At 36.0% G+C, this 15529-nt stretch overlaps 1 long non-coding RNA gene and 1 pseudogene across 10 annotated transcripts in view; both read right to left on the bottom strand.

Moving 5' to 3' along the window:
• Positions 1-15529, bottom strand: part of LOC141406893 (uncharacterized) — a 934563-nt gene that overhangs the window by 429203 nt on the left and 489831 nt on the right. The window lies entirely within an intron of this gene.
• LOC123569313 (U4 spliceosomal RNA) lies at positions 7822-7894 on the bottom strand (annotated as a pseudogene).

Genomic DNA, 15529 nt, shown 5'->3' with positions numbered 1-15529 from the left:
CCAGGCTGGAGCGTGGTGGCTGATCCTGGCTCACTACAAGCTCCGCCTCCCATGTTCACACCGTTCTCCTGCTTCAGCCTCCCGTGTGGCTGGGACCACAGGCACTCGCCACCACGCCCGGCTATTTATTTTTTGTATTTTTAGTAGAAACGATTTCTGGCCGGGCGCGGTGGCTCAAGCCTGTAATCCCAGCACTTTGGGAGGCCAAGACGGGCGGATCACGAGGTCAGGAGATCGAGACCATCCTGGCTAACACAATGAAACCCCGTCTTCACTAAAAATACAAAAAAATTAGCCGGGCGTGGTGGCGGCGCCTGTAGTCCCAGCTACTCGGGAGGCTGAGGCAGGAGAATGGCGTGAACCCGGGAGGCGGAGCTTGCAGTGAGCCGAGATCGCGCCACTGCACTCCAGCCTGGGCGACAGAGCAAGACTCCGCCTCAAAAAAAAAAAAAAAAAAAAAAAAAAAAGAAACGATTTCACCGTGTTAGCCAGAATGGTCTTGATCTCCTGACCTGATGAACCGCCCATCTTGGCCTCCCAAACCTCTGGGATTACAGGTGTGACCTACCATCTCTGGCCCCCCATTAGATTTAAAAAAAAGAATCTTCCAAGTGAAAACAAACTATTTTACTCAATGCTATGCATAAAAACACAGAACAGTGTTAAAAAAAAAAAAAGAGTGGGTACACAATTGACATGCAATGAATAGATGAGTGAATATGGTAATGGTGATTCTGGGTAGAGGGCCTCAAGGAAATATGGTCTGGGGAAGATGTAGGCTCTGCAGACAAACATCTGGGTTTTGATACTGGCCCCAGCATTTATTATAGGTAATTTTTAATTGTACCTCATCTCTATGTTAACATTCCATACTACCTTGAGCTTTAGTGATAATAAAATTCAGTATTTTAGGTAAAAGAATGTATTTATTAGGTGCTTAATGTATTTATTAAGTGATAATAAAATGAGGTATTTTAGATTAAAAATGTATTTATTATGTGCTTAATTTTAAGGAAGATTCTTAGTTTAATTGCAATAATCTATATTTTGGGACTAAACCTAAGTTTGTATCATAGCCTTGCACTTAACAGCTTAGTGATCAAATAGAAGTTATTAATTCTCCTCAAAATTCAGTTTCCTCATCTGTAAAAGAGTGATAACACCACTCAAGAACTGTGAAGATTTATATGTCATATTTTAAAGAAAGTATTTAGCCCAGAGGCTAGCACATGTTAAGTACTCAATATTCCCTCTCATGATCCATATAATTATTCTCTCAACCACCTAAGCCCCACCACATTCACTGAACAGTAAGGTGAGCAAGGTTTTCAAAAAGAACTGATACGTATTTAATTATGCATCCTAGAGAAATTAATATAAAAAGATGCATTGACCTTGCGACAACACATAATTCAAGTGTGGGTCACAGAAGTGAGTTAGTAGAGCAGTTAAAAGTTGCTTCTGGAGTCACACTCCTTCACTAACTACCTGATTCTGTTATTTAAGTACTGTAATACTTAATTTCCTAATATAAAAATAGAAACAGTCCCAACAGATACAGCTTTTTTGATAATTAAATGAGCTAATTAATCAAACATATTTAGTACAGTGTCTTGCCCAGAATAAGAATTCACAAAAACTTACTCATTAAATAACTCACACATATTATATCCATATAGGAATAAGGCAATGAGTCTATTAAAGATCAGCTATACTTACAATGGCTGTAGGCTTGGGACTTGGTTATCTTCTCCATTGGAAAAGAGATGCTAGGAACAATAAAGACAGCCTTTTCATTGGATTATGGCAGTATAGTATCCATTAAGTCCAGCAAGTCCAGCAATTATATAAAAATGATTTAACAAATACTCTACATCTGACAGAATAAAATGTAAATATGTAAGAGCTAATAAAGGAAAGAATAATGCTGGTAGGAGATAGTAGAGATAGAAATGATGAAGTGTTGTAAAATGTAATAATTAAAAATCTAAACTGGTAATTAAGTAGTGATAAATTTATATCCCTATAGAATATTAAGTGAGAAATACATGCTTTTGACCCTTTAAGGGGTTTATATTAAATTCAGCATTGCACCCACCTGAATTATCAAAATGAACTTGAAAATGTATGTGTGTAAATATAAACAGCATATGTTGAAGTTTCACCATCTCTTACATATAAAAACTTTATTAAAAAGAACATAGTTTTACAAAGCACCTTAGGAAGCCAAGCCTAGGGTTCTTTGGATGACATCTTTTCTCTCAGACTGATTAAGTAGCTCAAGCTCTGAATCTAGAATCCCTGTGATTGAAACTCAGCTCTACCATGTTATAGACAATTACTTAAGTTATTTGAGGTTAATTTATCCCATCTGTAAAATGTATATAAAAAACACTACCTACTTCAAATGACTATAATAAGGATTAAATAAACTAGACCTATACAGCATGTAGAATAGAGACTGGCAGATAAGAGATGAATTAATAATAGATGTTACCATTAACTCTAAATTTTTATTCATGATTAAGTACAATAAAATATTCTAGAAGAATGCAAAATCTAACTATTTCAAATATGTAGCAAACATTTTTGTTGCACGTGTTTTGCTTAAATATGATTAAGAAACATTATAGAATTTAAAGAGAAAGTGTATTACAACTCAATTCCTAATCTTTTTTTTTTTTTTTTTTAATGGAGTCTCACTCTGTCACCCAGGCTGGAGTGCATTGGCATGATCTCGGCCCACTGCAAACTCCACCTTCCAGATTCAAGTTATTTTCCTGCCTCAGCCTCCTGAGTAGTTGGGATTAGAAGTGCTTGTCACTACGCCTGGCTAATTTTTGTGTTTTTAGTAGAGACAGGGTTTCACCATGTTGGTCAGGCTGGTCTCGAAATCCTGACCTCATGATTCACCCGCCTCGGCCTCCTAAAATGCTATGATGACAGGTATGAGCCACTGTGCCTGGCCTCGATTCCTAATCTTATTGCCTCAATACTTATTTTTTTAGGCTTCAATACCTGGTCTCAATTCCTAATCTTATTGCTTCAGTACTTTTTTTTTTAGGCTTCAATATATTTTATTTATTTGCTTACAAAAGCCTCAATTATGACATTTCTGTATACATATACAAACGGTTATACAAATACAATAACTAAAAGTGATAAATATGAATTTGCCACTATTGAGTTTCTGTTGATAGTTTGTATGGCAGAGATTCTAACTACTCATGAAACTGACTGCCTCTTCTTCATGGTCACACAATTAACCTCCGTTTCCCAGCTTCTCTTGCAGTTAGTTATGTTCATATGACTATCCTACCCAAAACAAGGTGAGCAAAAGTGGTAAGCACCTCTTGAAAACTTGGATCATAAAATCCTCCATGCTCTTTCCTCCTGGTTGTCCAATTGGTATTTCTATGTCTATTTTCTAGTATTTCTAACTGGACTTTTTGCTTTGTTCTTCTGTGTTTATATGTGTATTTTCCATTATAAGGTACAGATTTTGGATAGAGGATTTGAGTACACAGTTTTGTGTGTGGAAGGGTGTGGTTGGGAACAGCAGAGAACATCTCCCTCTTGGAAGACAATAAGAAGCAGTGGCTACCACAATAAAGAAAGCTTAACAAAATCCATACCTGGCATTGACTGGGAATCATTAATTCATAGAACCTTTGAATAATTCTACTGTCTTATTATGTTGTGACAACTAAAATACAATAAAAATATATCTCCACTGGGGCCGGGTACAGTGGTCACACCTATAATCCCAGCACTTTGGGAGGCCGAGGTGGGCAGATGACCTGAGGTCAGGAATTTGAGACCAGCCTGCCCAAAACGGCGAAACTCTGTCTCTACTAAAAATACAAAAAATTAGCTGGACCGGGTGGTGGGTGCCTGTAATCCCAGGTTCTTGGGAGGCTGAGGCAGGAGAATCGCTTGAACCTGGGAGGCAGAGGCTGCAGTGAGCTGAGATTGTGCCACTACACTACAGCCTGGACGACAAGAGTGAAACTATGTCTCAAATTATATATACACACACATAAATATATATAAAAATATATGTGTGTATATATAATATATATTATGTATATATAGTATGTATGTATATACATATAAATATGTATATATATTTATGTGTGTGTGTATATATATTATTTGAGATGTAGTTTCACTCTATCAGTGGAGATATATATATATACACGTGTGTATATATATATATATTCATATGTGTGTGTGTGTGTGTATATATATATATATCTCCATAGTCATTAACATCTTCTACATCTCAACATCTTAACACTTCCGTGCACTTTATACATTTCATGCCAATGGTAGCAAAAATACCAGCAGGATCCCAATCACCATCAAGGCTCAGCATGCTTCCCAAGCACTTTTCAGATCAAGGTTGAAGCCAGAAATTTTGCATTGAATCTGCCAGTTGCTCTGTAATATGCAGGGTTTTCACAGTGTCTCATAGATACCTTGAGAGTTGCAATATTCTCATGAGCTCTACTACAAGACCGATAGTCACATGTTGAAGATGGCAGAGCCTTTTCAGCCCAGTTCTATGCAATGCTGAATGAAACATAAGCCCTTTACCATTAAGGGTAGCCATTTTGGTGTTTTAATGAGCAAGATAAAATCCTTTGTGTCAAACCATGAATTTTGAGCTCTTCTCTATTACAATAGCTAGCATTATCTAGCTAGTATAATTAATTGTCCATGATGTTAATGGTTTTGATAAGTTTGAGTCACTGTAATAAAAATGTTGATTCACTCTAAAATAAAATAATTATTTATTACAGTTACTTAAACGTTTCATAGTTATTAGATATGCAGTCTACGTTAGAATATGTTTAGTTATTATGTAGGTAGAAATTCAAATTCCTACCATGTCAGTACTGTAATGTTACTCATCCAGAAGCAGTTTTTAGATGAACAATGTGATACTTACAAAAGAGTGAATTTAGTTAATTCTAATAATTTTGTTTAATTTAACTAAACTATGAGTCCATCTATATCTTTTCTATTTTATAGGTTACACTTCTTAGAATGCTAGTCAATAATTCTAGCATACTGTAACCTGACTAAAACCAAAAATTTAGGAAGATCACCAGACTCCAATCCAAGACTGCAGGAATATTTGGACTGGTGATGGATTTTTCCAATTACTGCTTTCAGTGTTCACTGTCTATGAACACATTGAAGCCATTCAGGATATATTATTCTAGTAAATGAGCAGACTGTTCACACACATTAAATTCCTGTTTCTGTGTAGACTGTAAAATGCAATACCTTTATCTATTTCATGCTGGAATTAAAAATCCATATCACAAATTCTTAGAAAATAAACCATTATTCCTTCCTGAAAAATGTAAATGAGAATGAGCATGTATATTATCAGAAAAGTGCTGAAATATATCCACCGTTTTTCTGGCTAATGTGTCTAAGATTAATTTATTCTGCAATGTACACTTATAATGTACAGTCCCCTAATATTAGATAATGGAATTAGAGAAGTCAAAGGATCCAGTTGAAGGATGAATAAGTTATTTGTATGTGAGCTGAGAGGTCAGGAAAAAGAGGTAGGAGTTGCTAACCCAAATAAATAGGTTTAGTAAAATCAGAAGGTCATCGTTCTGGTTTACTCATTCCATATATTTTAATGGTATTATAAGAAGCTATGCCACTTTTAATTTAAAATATCTACTATGATTATTAACACTTACTTTATATAGACATGCCACTTCTCTGAAAAGGAATCTTTCAGAAAATTTGTTGGGCAGGAGTTGAAGAATAACTTAGAAGAAAGAAAGAAACTAAAGGTACCTGTGGCTTTAATCTACACAAATGATGCCTGCCTATATTGGGCTTGTGTCAGTGGAAGAAAATTAGGTAAATCCAGAGGACCCTCCCAATACATTATTAAATGTATGGGACAAGTTGAATTTGAATTTGGTAGTTGGGAGTCTGTAACAAAATTAATAGTGACAATAAAATGTGTTGTGATACCTTTATATAGGCATCATATAAGATAAATTACATGCATTACTTTTGTCCACATTATGAGTCTGAGAGCTAGAAATAATACTTCCATCCCAAATGGATATACCATTCTCCTGTTTTTGTACACTTAAAATGCCTTCAAAAATTTTTCAGCATTAAAAAACAAAACAACACAAACAATAAAATCTTCTCGGCAATGCGATGGCTCCTTCCACATGTAAGATTAAAATTAGAACCATTTTCCAAATGATTTTTTTTTAATTTTTTTTTACAAAGAGAAAAAATAGAAAAATAGAGTAGGGATTTTAAGCAGAAAGAGGGATGGAGTATGTGAAAGAAAGAATGGCATTAAGGAAACTTAGATAGGAAAGGGTCCAAAATATTCAGACTAAGTAAATCTTATGACAAGGGGACAGGGAAAGTAATGTTATAAGAGGTCTACCCTGACACACTGACATAATGCAGGCATGGATTTGGTTGCATGAACCCTAAGACCTGTGTTAAAAAGAAGCCAGTATAGGATCACATATTTGTCACAAATGTAGTTTCCTTTAAAGCAAGAGTAAAGAAAAACAGATTGTGCAGTGTATTCTGTACCCCTTGATTTAGTTCTAAATATTCTGTTCTTTGAGGCCAGAAATTGTGTTCCATTTATCTTTGCCAGAACACCTCAAATACAGTCATTTTTCTGGTAGATAGGACAGAAATATAGATAGACAGATACATAGGTAGATAGACAATTCATTTAATAATCATTTTCAAGATGATATAGCAAACCAAAATTTTAAATCTCTAAGTGTTTGCTATCAAACTATATGAAAATAATGGTACAGATACATGCTATTAAACTTAGGGTATAATTTTAAGCCAGCTACCATAAATTAACTGTTTCCATTTACTTAGAGACTATGTCTGGAAATTTCTGATGGATTTTAAAATATAAGGTTTCTATCAATAGGGTATCATAGTGCAAATATACATTTTAGTGTAAAATCTGCTATAACATTACAGATAATAATATTGAAATTTTAATACAAGCTGTAAAAACAACCAAAGCGTAACTATGAGACAGCATTTTTTTTTCCTGATTTGTTAATATATGACCCCTTAGTAGGTGAAGTCTCTGTCAAGTTCACAGACGTATCCAAGAAATTACATTCTAGGCAGAGGTTCTCCGAAAACTGCAGACTAATGGCTGCTTTAACCCTGTTGTCCAGTGTCAAGGGAATCATTCATATTGGAGGACTGTGCCCATCAGCTGCTTAAAGAGGCCCATGGCACTTAACTGACCTCAAACTAGGGGAGAGTTACAAGATTTATTTCCCATGGCCACAACTTAATTAAAGTGACCCTAATCTTAAAAAAACAAAACAAAACAAAACAAACAAAAAAAGAAAACAAAAAGATGAAGGGGGGATTTTAAAAAAAATAAATGTTATTAAGGTCTAGGGATGGGCTTAAGATCAATAGCTGAAATTTGGTAGGGGTGAGGTAAGTGGAGATAGGAATGGAAAATTACAATGAACACTTAGGAGATTTTGGAAAGTAATTAACAGTAAACAATAAAGACCCAAACTCTGGGGAGATTTCCCTCTCTTTCTCTCCCACACACTCAAGAGCAAATGTACACAGAGTCATAATTTCTTCTCTCTAAACAATTCCAGTGAATTCATAAACACATATAGAAACTAATGGTAGACAGAGTTTTTTTTTTCCCTACTCAAAATTATACATAGGCAAAGATTTTCAACATTCATCCCTCCTGCTTCTTTTTACTACTCCAGATACCCAGTCCTCAGTGTTTTTATATGACTCCTCAATTCTCAATTAGCAATAATCGCGCCTCAGATAAACCTCATTGGCTACGATACTGCCACTGCACAAAGCTATGACTCCTCAATTCTCAGTCTAAAGGGAAACTTTTCAAGTGCTGGACCATTCGCTCCTAACTCCTGTCACACAAACCTACTCCTCAGTAACTCTCAGACCTTACTATATGATAGTCAATACATCTTATGACCTAATTCAGAATGAGGGGATAATGACCACTTAAATTCACAGAGCATTTATTGAATACCCAGATTTGCAAGACAATATGCCAGTGATACAGTTAATAAAATAAGGCAGTGTCCCCAAGCAACATATATTCCTTATAAATCAATAGAATACAGGAAGAATATAGGCAATGTTATAACAGAGATGGCAGGGATAGAAAAAATTAAAAAGATTAATTTCAACAAAGAATATTAAGAAAAGCTTTACAGAGGAGATGGAAGTTAAGAAGATGCTTATATGGCTTAAGTATAAAGGAAAAAAACAATGTGAGACTTTAGGTTAATACCAGTTAAGATGGTAAATAGCTTGAACAATATGCCCAGTATTTTCTCAGTTTGTGAACAGAGTTCAGATACTTGATGGGCCAGTTCAAAGCTGGATACCTCAGAGCCCTAGGACAATGGGAGAAATAACTTGAGTCTCCTGGCAGCCCTCTAATCATGAAATATATGTATAATACATAAACTACGCAACCTCTTGCTTTTATCTTTCTCTTCAACCGAACATTGCTATCATACCAGACAATTTTGAAATTATATTCTTGGGCATATCATGTCCTGATTACTTACTTCATAATTGCTTGATTTTTTTTTCCTTCTCCCCTTCATCACACTACAGCTTTATCTCTCTGAAATCCCTGCTCTGATAAAAACCTCTTAAAATTCTCTCATCCAGTATTTTCTACTAAATAGTCTTACTTTTCTCGGAACCTCCATTTGTTCCTAGGCTAAAAGCATACCAATTTTTTATTTCTTTTTAAATCTCAACTACTCGGCTATCTTGGTGACATTTACTGGCATACTTAACTCATTTTTCCTTTATTCTTGGCTCTAGCTTTGCTGACAATGTGTGAACAAATGAGCCCAAACACTTTGTTTTTTCTGTACTTCCCCTCCTGAAATTTCTGGTGATGCTGAAACAATTAAATAGTAGTCTGTTAATTTGCATTATAAATCTATGATCTGTCCCCCCTCTTCTAGATCTGTAACACTGTTCAGTACCCATTTACTTTCTCTGAAACATATGTTCCAAGCCATCATCACTCTTCTCAGTGCTACTCAGACTCTGCAACTTCTACCTTTAGCAAACACAGTATGCTGCCTTCATCACAGCAAACAACTTGAGGCCATGGGACGGAAACTCCCAAACTCTCATCCTTCTCACTTTTCAACTTATCTGCATTTGTATCTATTGTTAATTATCTTCCTGCTGTCATGAAGGAGTAGAGTCTCTGAGCATTTCAAGGTTAATGTCACTCCTGTTCTTCTCATTTGAGAGCACCCCGCCCGCCCCCAGCGGTTTGTGTCTTTAGGATTCTCTCTCTTAGCTCTTTGTCGTCCACAACCAACATGTTAAACACTCCCTACATCTTCTCTACATTAACCTCCTTCTCTGAATGAACCAATTGTTTTATTTTTCCTGTGCTGCCTGCTTTGAACATCTGTTACCAGCAGAAACCACTTTCTCCCCATTCACTCCACACACTAATTCACATTGTCTCCCTGTAATCTACTGCAGCACCGCAGCAGCTCCTGTCAAACTCATCAGTGTACAAAGTCTGGTGCGCATTATCAATCCTCACCCTATTTGATTTCTATAGGCATTTGGCCAGTCCTCTTCGTTCAGACACTCCTACCCTACTTCCCATTTGACCCTATCTTATTGACTTTGCTTTCCTTCTCTTTTTATGTTTTCCTCTTATTGAAAATTCATTCCTATTCTCATTTTACACTTCCTGAAAAATCTGCTCTGCTCTAAAATCTGCATGTAAAATCCAATTTCTACATCTAATAAAGATTATTCCTCTAAGATGCAGGTCCATAGCTTTTATTGCTTATTAAATATTAGAAATCAGCATTTTAAACTCAACTTGTTATAAAATGAACTGCCATTTACTCTCATTTATCTTTCTCCAGTCCAACTAACTTGCTTAATCATGTAAATTGCTCAAATTTTTTCAAATTAATTTTCAAATTTTTCTACTTCCTCTTCTTTCGAAACCTCATCAGTAACAAATCTTAGTGTTTCAATATCATCAGGACATATAATATCTTCTCTGAACTACTGAAGTATCTAATTTGAGTTGGCTTTTCCCATTCCAAATCATCTTTCATATTGTAGCTGAAGTTATTTTCTTCAAAAATACGAATTATATTGTGTCATCCCCCTACTAAAGTACTAATAATGCCAAACCAATCACTGCACAATTAAGTCCATACTTAATTTGACATATATAAAGTCTTGTTTCATGTACCCAAGCACTTCATTTTTTTCTATAGTCTTTTTCAAGCTTTGCCATAGATTCATTCTATGTTTTAGCCACAAAAATGTCTAATGTTCTGGTATATGCAGACATTCAAAGATGTTTCTGAACTGTCTGTGTATAATTTGCTTAGTTTGCTCTTCTCTTCCTTTCAAGGTTCATGCCAAAGGCGGTTTCTGTAAAGCTTTTCTAACCTCCTTTGCACAACACTGCATTATAATCATCGTTTACTGGACTGTGCCACCAGTCTGAATTCCTTTATTAACATTCATATTTAGATATCTCTTTCCCCTAATTCTCCCACATGGAATTCCTATGTGTAAAAAATTTCTGTCACTGATTAGGGGATGTTTTTGAACACTAAATATATGCAGTGCCATAATTAGAATTCAAGGGGAAAAATAAAGTAAGAACATTATTTGACCTAATTGATGCTAAATATATTCCACAGCAACCTAACTCTTAAAGACTCAATTGACATATATTTGTATCATTCCAAATATAATGGTTTCAATGTTATAAGATTGGAGGAAGAGGAATATGTGTGCTCCCTTCAACATAATGCAGTGTACCTTGTATTGTATTGCTTTTCATGCAAAATAAAATAATAAGCACAGGTTTTTGCAATATAATCTGTCTTGGTTTTTTTGTTTTGTTTTGTTTTATTTTGAGACGGAGTCTCGCTCTGTTCCCCAGGCTGGAATACAGTGGCGCGATCTCGGCTCACTGCAAGCTCCGCCTCCCGGGATCATGCCATTCTCCTGCCTCAGCCTCCTGAGTAGCTGGGACTACAGGAGCCCGCCACCGCGTCCGGCTAATTTTTTTTGTATTTTTAGTAGACACGAGGTTTCACCGTAGTCTCGATCTCCTGACCTTGTGATCAGCCCGCCTCGGCCTCCCAAAGTGCCGGGATTACAGGGGTGAGCCACCGCGCCTGGCCTATAATCTGTCTTCGTTTTATGAAGAAATAAAATGAAGAAGAATGTGACTTAGAGGTATTCAGAGTGACCGAACACTCTAAATAGTGAGTCATTGGAGTGTTGTCTCTCAGGAGGAGGGCTGTCCGTTGTCCTCAACTCACATCTTAATGCTGACAAGATAGACTATTTCCTGTTAAGATGGACGGACAGATACTTCTCAAAAGAAGACATTTATGCAGCCAACAAACATATATTAAAAAAGCTCATCATCAATGGTCATTAGAGAAATGCAAATCAAAACTACAATGAGATACCTTCTCACACCAGTTAGAATGGCGATCATTAAAACAATAGATGCTGGTAAGGCTGTGGAGAAATAGGAATGCTTTCACACTGTTGGTAGGAGTATAAATTACTTCAACCATTGCGGAAGACAGTGTGGCAATTCCTCAAGGATCTAGAACCAGAAATATCATTTGACCCAACAATCCCATTACTGGGTATATACCCAAAGGATTATAAATTGTACTATTATAAAGACACATGTGCACATATGTTTATTACAGCACTATTGACAATAGCAAAGACTTGGGACCAACCCAAATGCCCATCAATGATAGACTGGATAAAGAAAATGTGGCACATATACACCATGGAATACTATGCAGCCATAAAAAAGGATGAGTTCATGTCCTTTGCAGGGACATGGATGAAGCTGGAAACCATTATCCTCAGCAAACTAACACAGGAACCAAAAACCAAACACTACATGTTCTCACTCATAAGTGGAAGCTGAACAATGAGAACACATGAAAACAGGGAGGGGAACATCGCACACCAGGATCTGTCGGGGGATGGGGAGAAAGGGGAGGGAGAGACTTAAGACAAATACCCAATGCATGTGGGGCTTAAAACCTAGACAACCAGTTGATAGGTGCAGCACCATGGGACATGTATACCTATGTAACAAACCTGAACATTCAGCACATGTATCCTAGAACTTAAAGTAAAATTAAAAAAAAAAATTAAAAAGATGGAGATACAATTTTTTTTTCATCAAAGTCTAGCTTTCAGCTCTTGTTAAAATAGCCAGAATTTGTTCATTACATATGGAACATTTTAATATACATAAGTAATACCTTTCAAAGAGCATTGTACTTATATATGTATGAAAAATGGGAAAATCTTCATGAGGAGAAATAATAAAAACCAAATAGTCAAAACATGTTAAATTTTACATTCTGATATGTTAATAAATGAACTCCTATGCAATGGGAGGGTACCAATAAATATGAGATATATTTTCTGCCTTAATTGAGATTATGATCTATTTCAAGAAATGACATAAACATGTAAAAAGTAACATAAAATTTGAAAATTGCCTAAAAGAAATACTGCAAGTTGTTCCACTATTTATAATCAAACAAAGCGTACAAGCAATAATTGCCACAGATTTTCATGGAAGAAAAAGTATCCTTTCCTTTGGGATACTGAAAACAGGTATTTTGGGCTATACATTTTGTAATTCTTTGTTTGACCTGAGAAAAACTTTCAACTATATATTTCTGGGACTAAATCTGTATAATTATGGAAAAGTTCATTTTGTACTGTTTCTTAACAAACGCCAAAGTTGTATTGCTCTTCTCGAAACCATACCCAACGTGAATTTGAAGAGTAAAGCAGTCTAAAAAGTTCAGTCAGTGGCATTTCTTTTTACTAAGTGACTTAAGATAGTCCTGGAGAGGAAGGAAAGGACTATCTGACAGTGTCATTACTGAAGGAATAAATGACATATCAGGCACATCAAAGTTGAATCATGGAATCAAAATGGATTCTGAAACAGGAATGCTAAAAATTGAATATTTATTTCTCTGCCTTTTGAAGGTCACTGATATCAATCCTCAGGAGAGCACTGGGAATATGAGACAACCTTTGCTGTTCGATGCTATCTTCTCCTCTAGCCAAAAATAATCCCAGTAGTAGGGGCCCAATAGGACTTTGCTGTTTGACAGCCTTGTGATAAGTAATTCAACCTATTCTCTGCTATAGAGTCAAACGCAATGCTAAAATGGCTTTGGGTTGAAACAAACACAGCCAGGGAGCTCTGATATCCACTGGCTGCTTATCACATGATGCTGCCTGTCGTTCGCCATAGCTAGGTATCTGCTGAGGAGCTTTTAAAAACACGACTGCCTGGACCCTACCTCAAACAATTACCCCAGAGTCTCTGGGGGCAGACTTCAGCATGATTCTTTTTGAAAGTTATCCAGGTGATTTATGTGCACACAGGTTTATTAAACATTGTATCGGATCAAGATCAGTGCTTCTCAAACTTTAATGTGCATACTAATGACCCGGAGAGCTTGTTAACATGAAGATTCTGACTCAGTAAGTGTTGCGTAGGACCTGAAATCTTTCACTTCTAATATGCTCTCAGATGACACTGCTGCTGCTGCCATAAGTGCTGCATAATGAATTGTAATTCTTTATAGCATTATTTGGCACAGCTATTTTTAAAATCCTATATATTAAGCTTCACCTTTAAGAGATTCTGATTCTATGAAGTATCTTCTAAAAAATATATTAATTAAATTTCTCAGATGATACCAGCTTCATTGTACAATGTGGCTATATATATTAGAAACTCCTGCTTCAAGATGTCCCAGGAAAATTCTATCTTCCTTGAAAGAGTGACAGAAGCTGGGCCAATACAAGAATGGAATTGCTGAACTCCCTCAGTGCTAGTTTCTCCTACAGTATTCTAGACATCATTTCTATTATCAAAGTAACCCTGTTGGTTCAGTGGATTAGATAGAAAGCGCAGTCCCATTTCCTCATAGAACACCTCTATACCTCATCTCCTAGAGATCAGCCACTCTTAAAATGTTTGAATTTCTTCATAGGAAACATAAAGTATGGCAATAGGCATGTTGCAATTGGTCATACAAAGAAAATAATCCTCCTAAAAAACTGACTTTGGTGCTACATCATTCTTGAAGAAGTTATTAAATAAGACAAAAGAATTAGCATAAAAGAAAGTTTCAGATGCAAAAAAAAAAAAAAAAAAATTAACAAGATTGGCTATTCTCCCCCCCCCCCCCCCAATGACAGTGCATATACTCTATTGGCTTTTTCTGTGTTTATTATGGGCATATATGTAAATATGTACACAATAATACAAACATACCATATAAAGAAGATAAATTAAGGCTAACTTCAACCCTTTAAGTAAGCACTGACCTCCGAGTCAGAGATTAGATCTAGTTCTACCTCGGTGACTCTGGGCCTCAACTTTCCATTTGTAAAATGAAGGAGTTAGACTGCATAATAATATCAACAACTGTTTCTTGAGTTCTTATTATGGGCCAACCACTGAGTAATGTGTTTGGCAAATCATTAGTCCTATTTACACCCCCATGAGACACACTATGTTGCACCTGCTTTTGCGGATGAGGAAAGGAAAGACTCAGATGAATTACTTTTATTGCCCAAGGTAAATATTGATCAATTAGATTTAGTTCCTTTCCCAGAGAAGCTCTCCATAGGCCACTCATTCAGCAACCTGTATTAAAAAGTTGCATTCACCCAACTTGGAGTTAGAATTGCAAGACAAGCCTCTGGACTGTAGAGCTAATGCACTTACCATAGACCTCTCATTCCCTTGGGGTAAACCAAGACTGACCTTCTGGATGGAGCTTTCAGATAACTCCATCACCATGATAACCTACCTAAATAGGAAAGGGAACATGAAAGAGATAGGAGCCAGTCAACTCAGAGTAACTGTATCCACCTCAGATCAGTATCAGCAAACAGCTGATGTGGGTTGGGAAAATTAAGGATGAAAGATGTTTGAGAGGGAAAAGACCACAAAGAGAAAGTATGCATGCTGTTGTGCCTTCCTCTAACCTAAATTTTTAAAAAGGCAATTGGTTCATAAGTTTGGGGGTCATCCAAATCCAGAAATACAACCTTTGAAGAGTCACAAATCTTTCAGAGCCCAAAAACTACAAGAAAGAAACACATTAGATCAATAGTAAGAATTCAAAGCTTTTGTAGATAAAAGAAATGGGTTCCAAAGACAACTCACTTTAAGTATTTTGGTTAAAAAAAAAAAAAAGCTTGAATGTACCTACCATCATTTGAAAATAAACAGAAAAAAAGAAGACAAAAATCTGAAATAAAAATAAAAGAAGAAAATAAACCTATACCTGAAAAAAAATTCAGAGTATATTTTTTAATGATGATCTAGTCCATGAAGCAAACATTTTAGACAGCAACTCTTTCA

The sequence above is a fragment of the Macaca fascicularis genome, chromosome 15, assembly GCF_037993035.2.
Source record: "Macaca fascicularis isolate 582-1 chromosome 15, T2T-MFA8v1.1".
Classification (NCBI taxonomy): Eukaryota; Metazoa; Chordata; class Mammalia; order Primates; family Cercopithecidae; genus Macaca; species Macaca fascicularis.
This window is presented reverse-complemented; position numbering and strand designations above follow the sequence as displayed.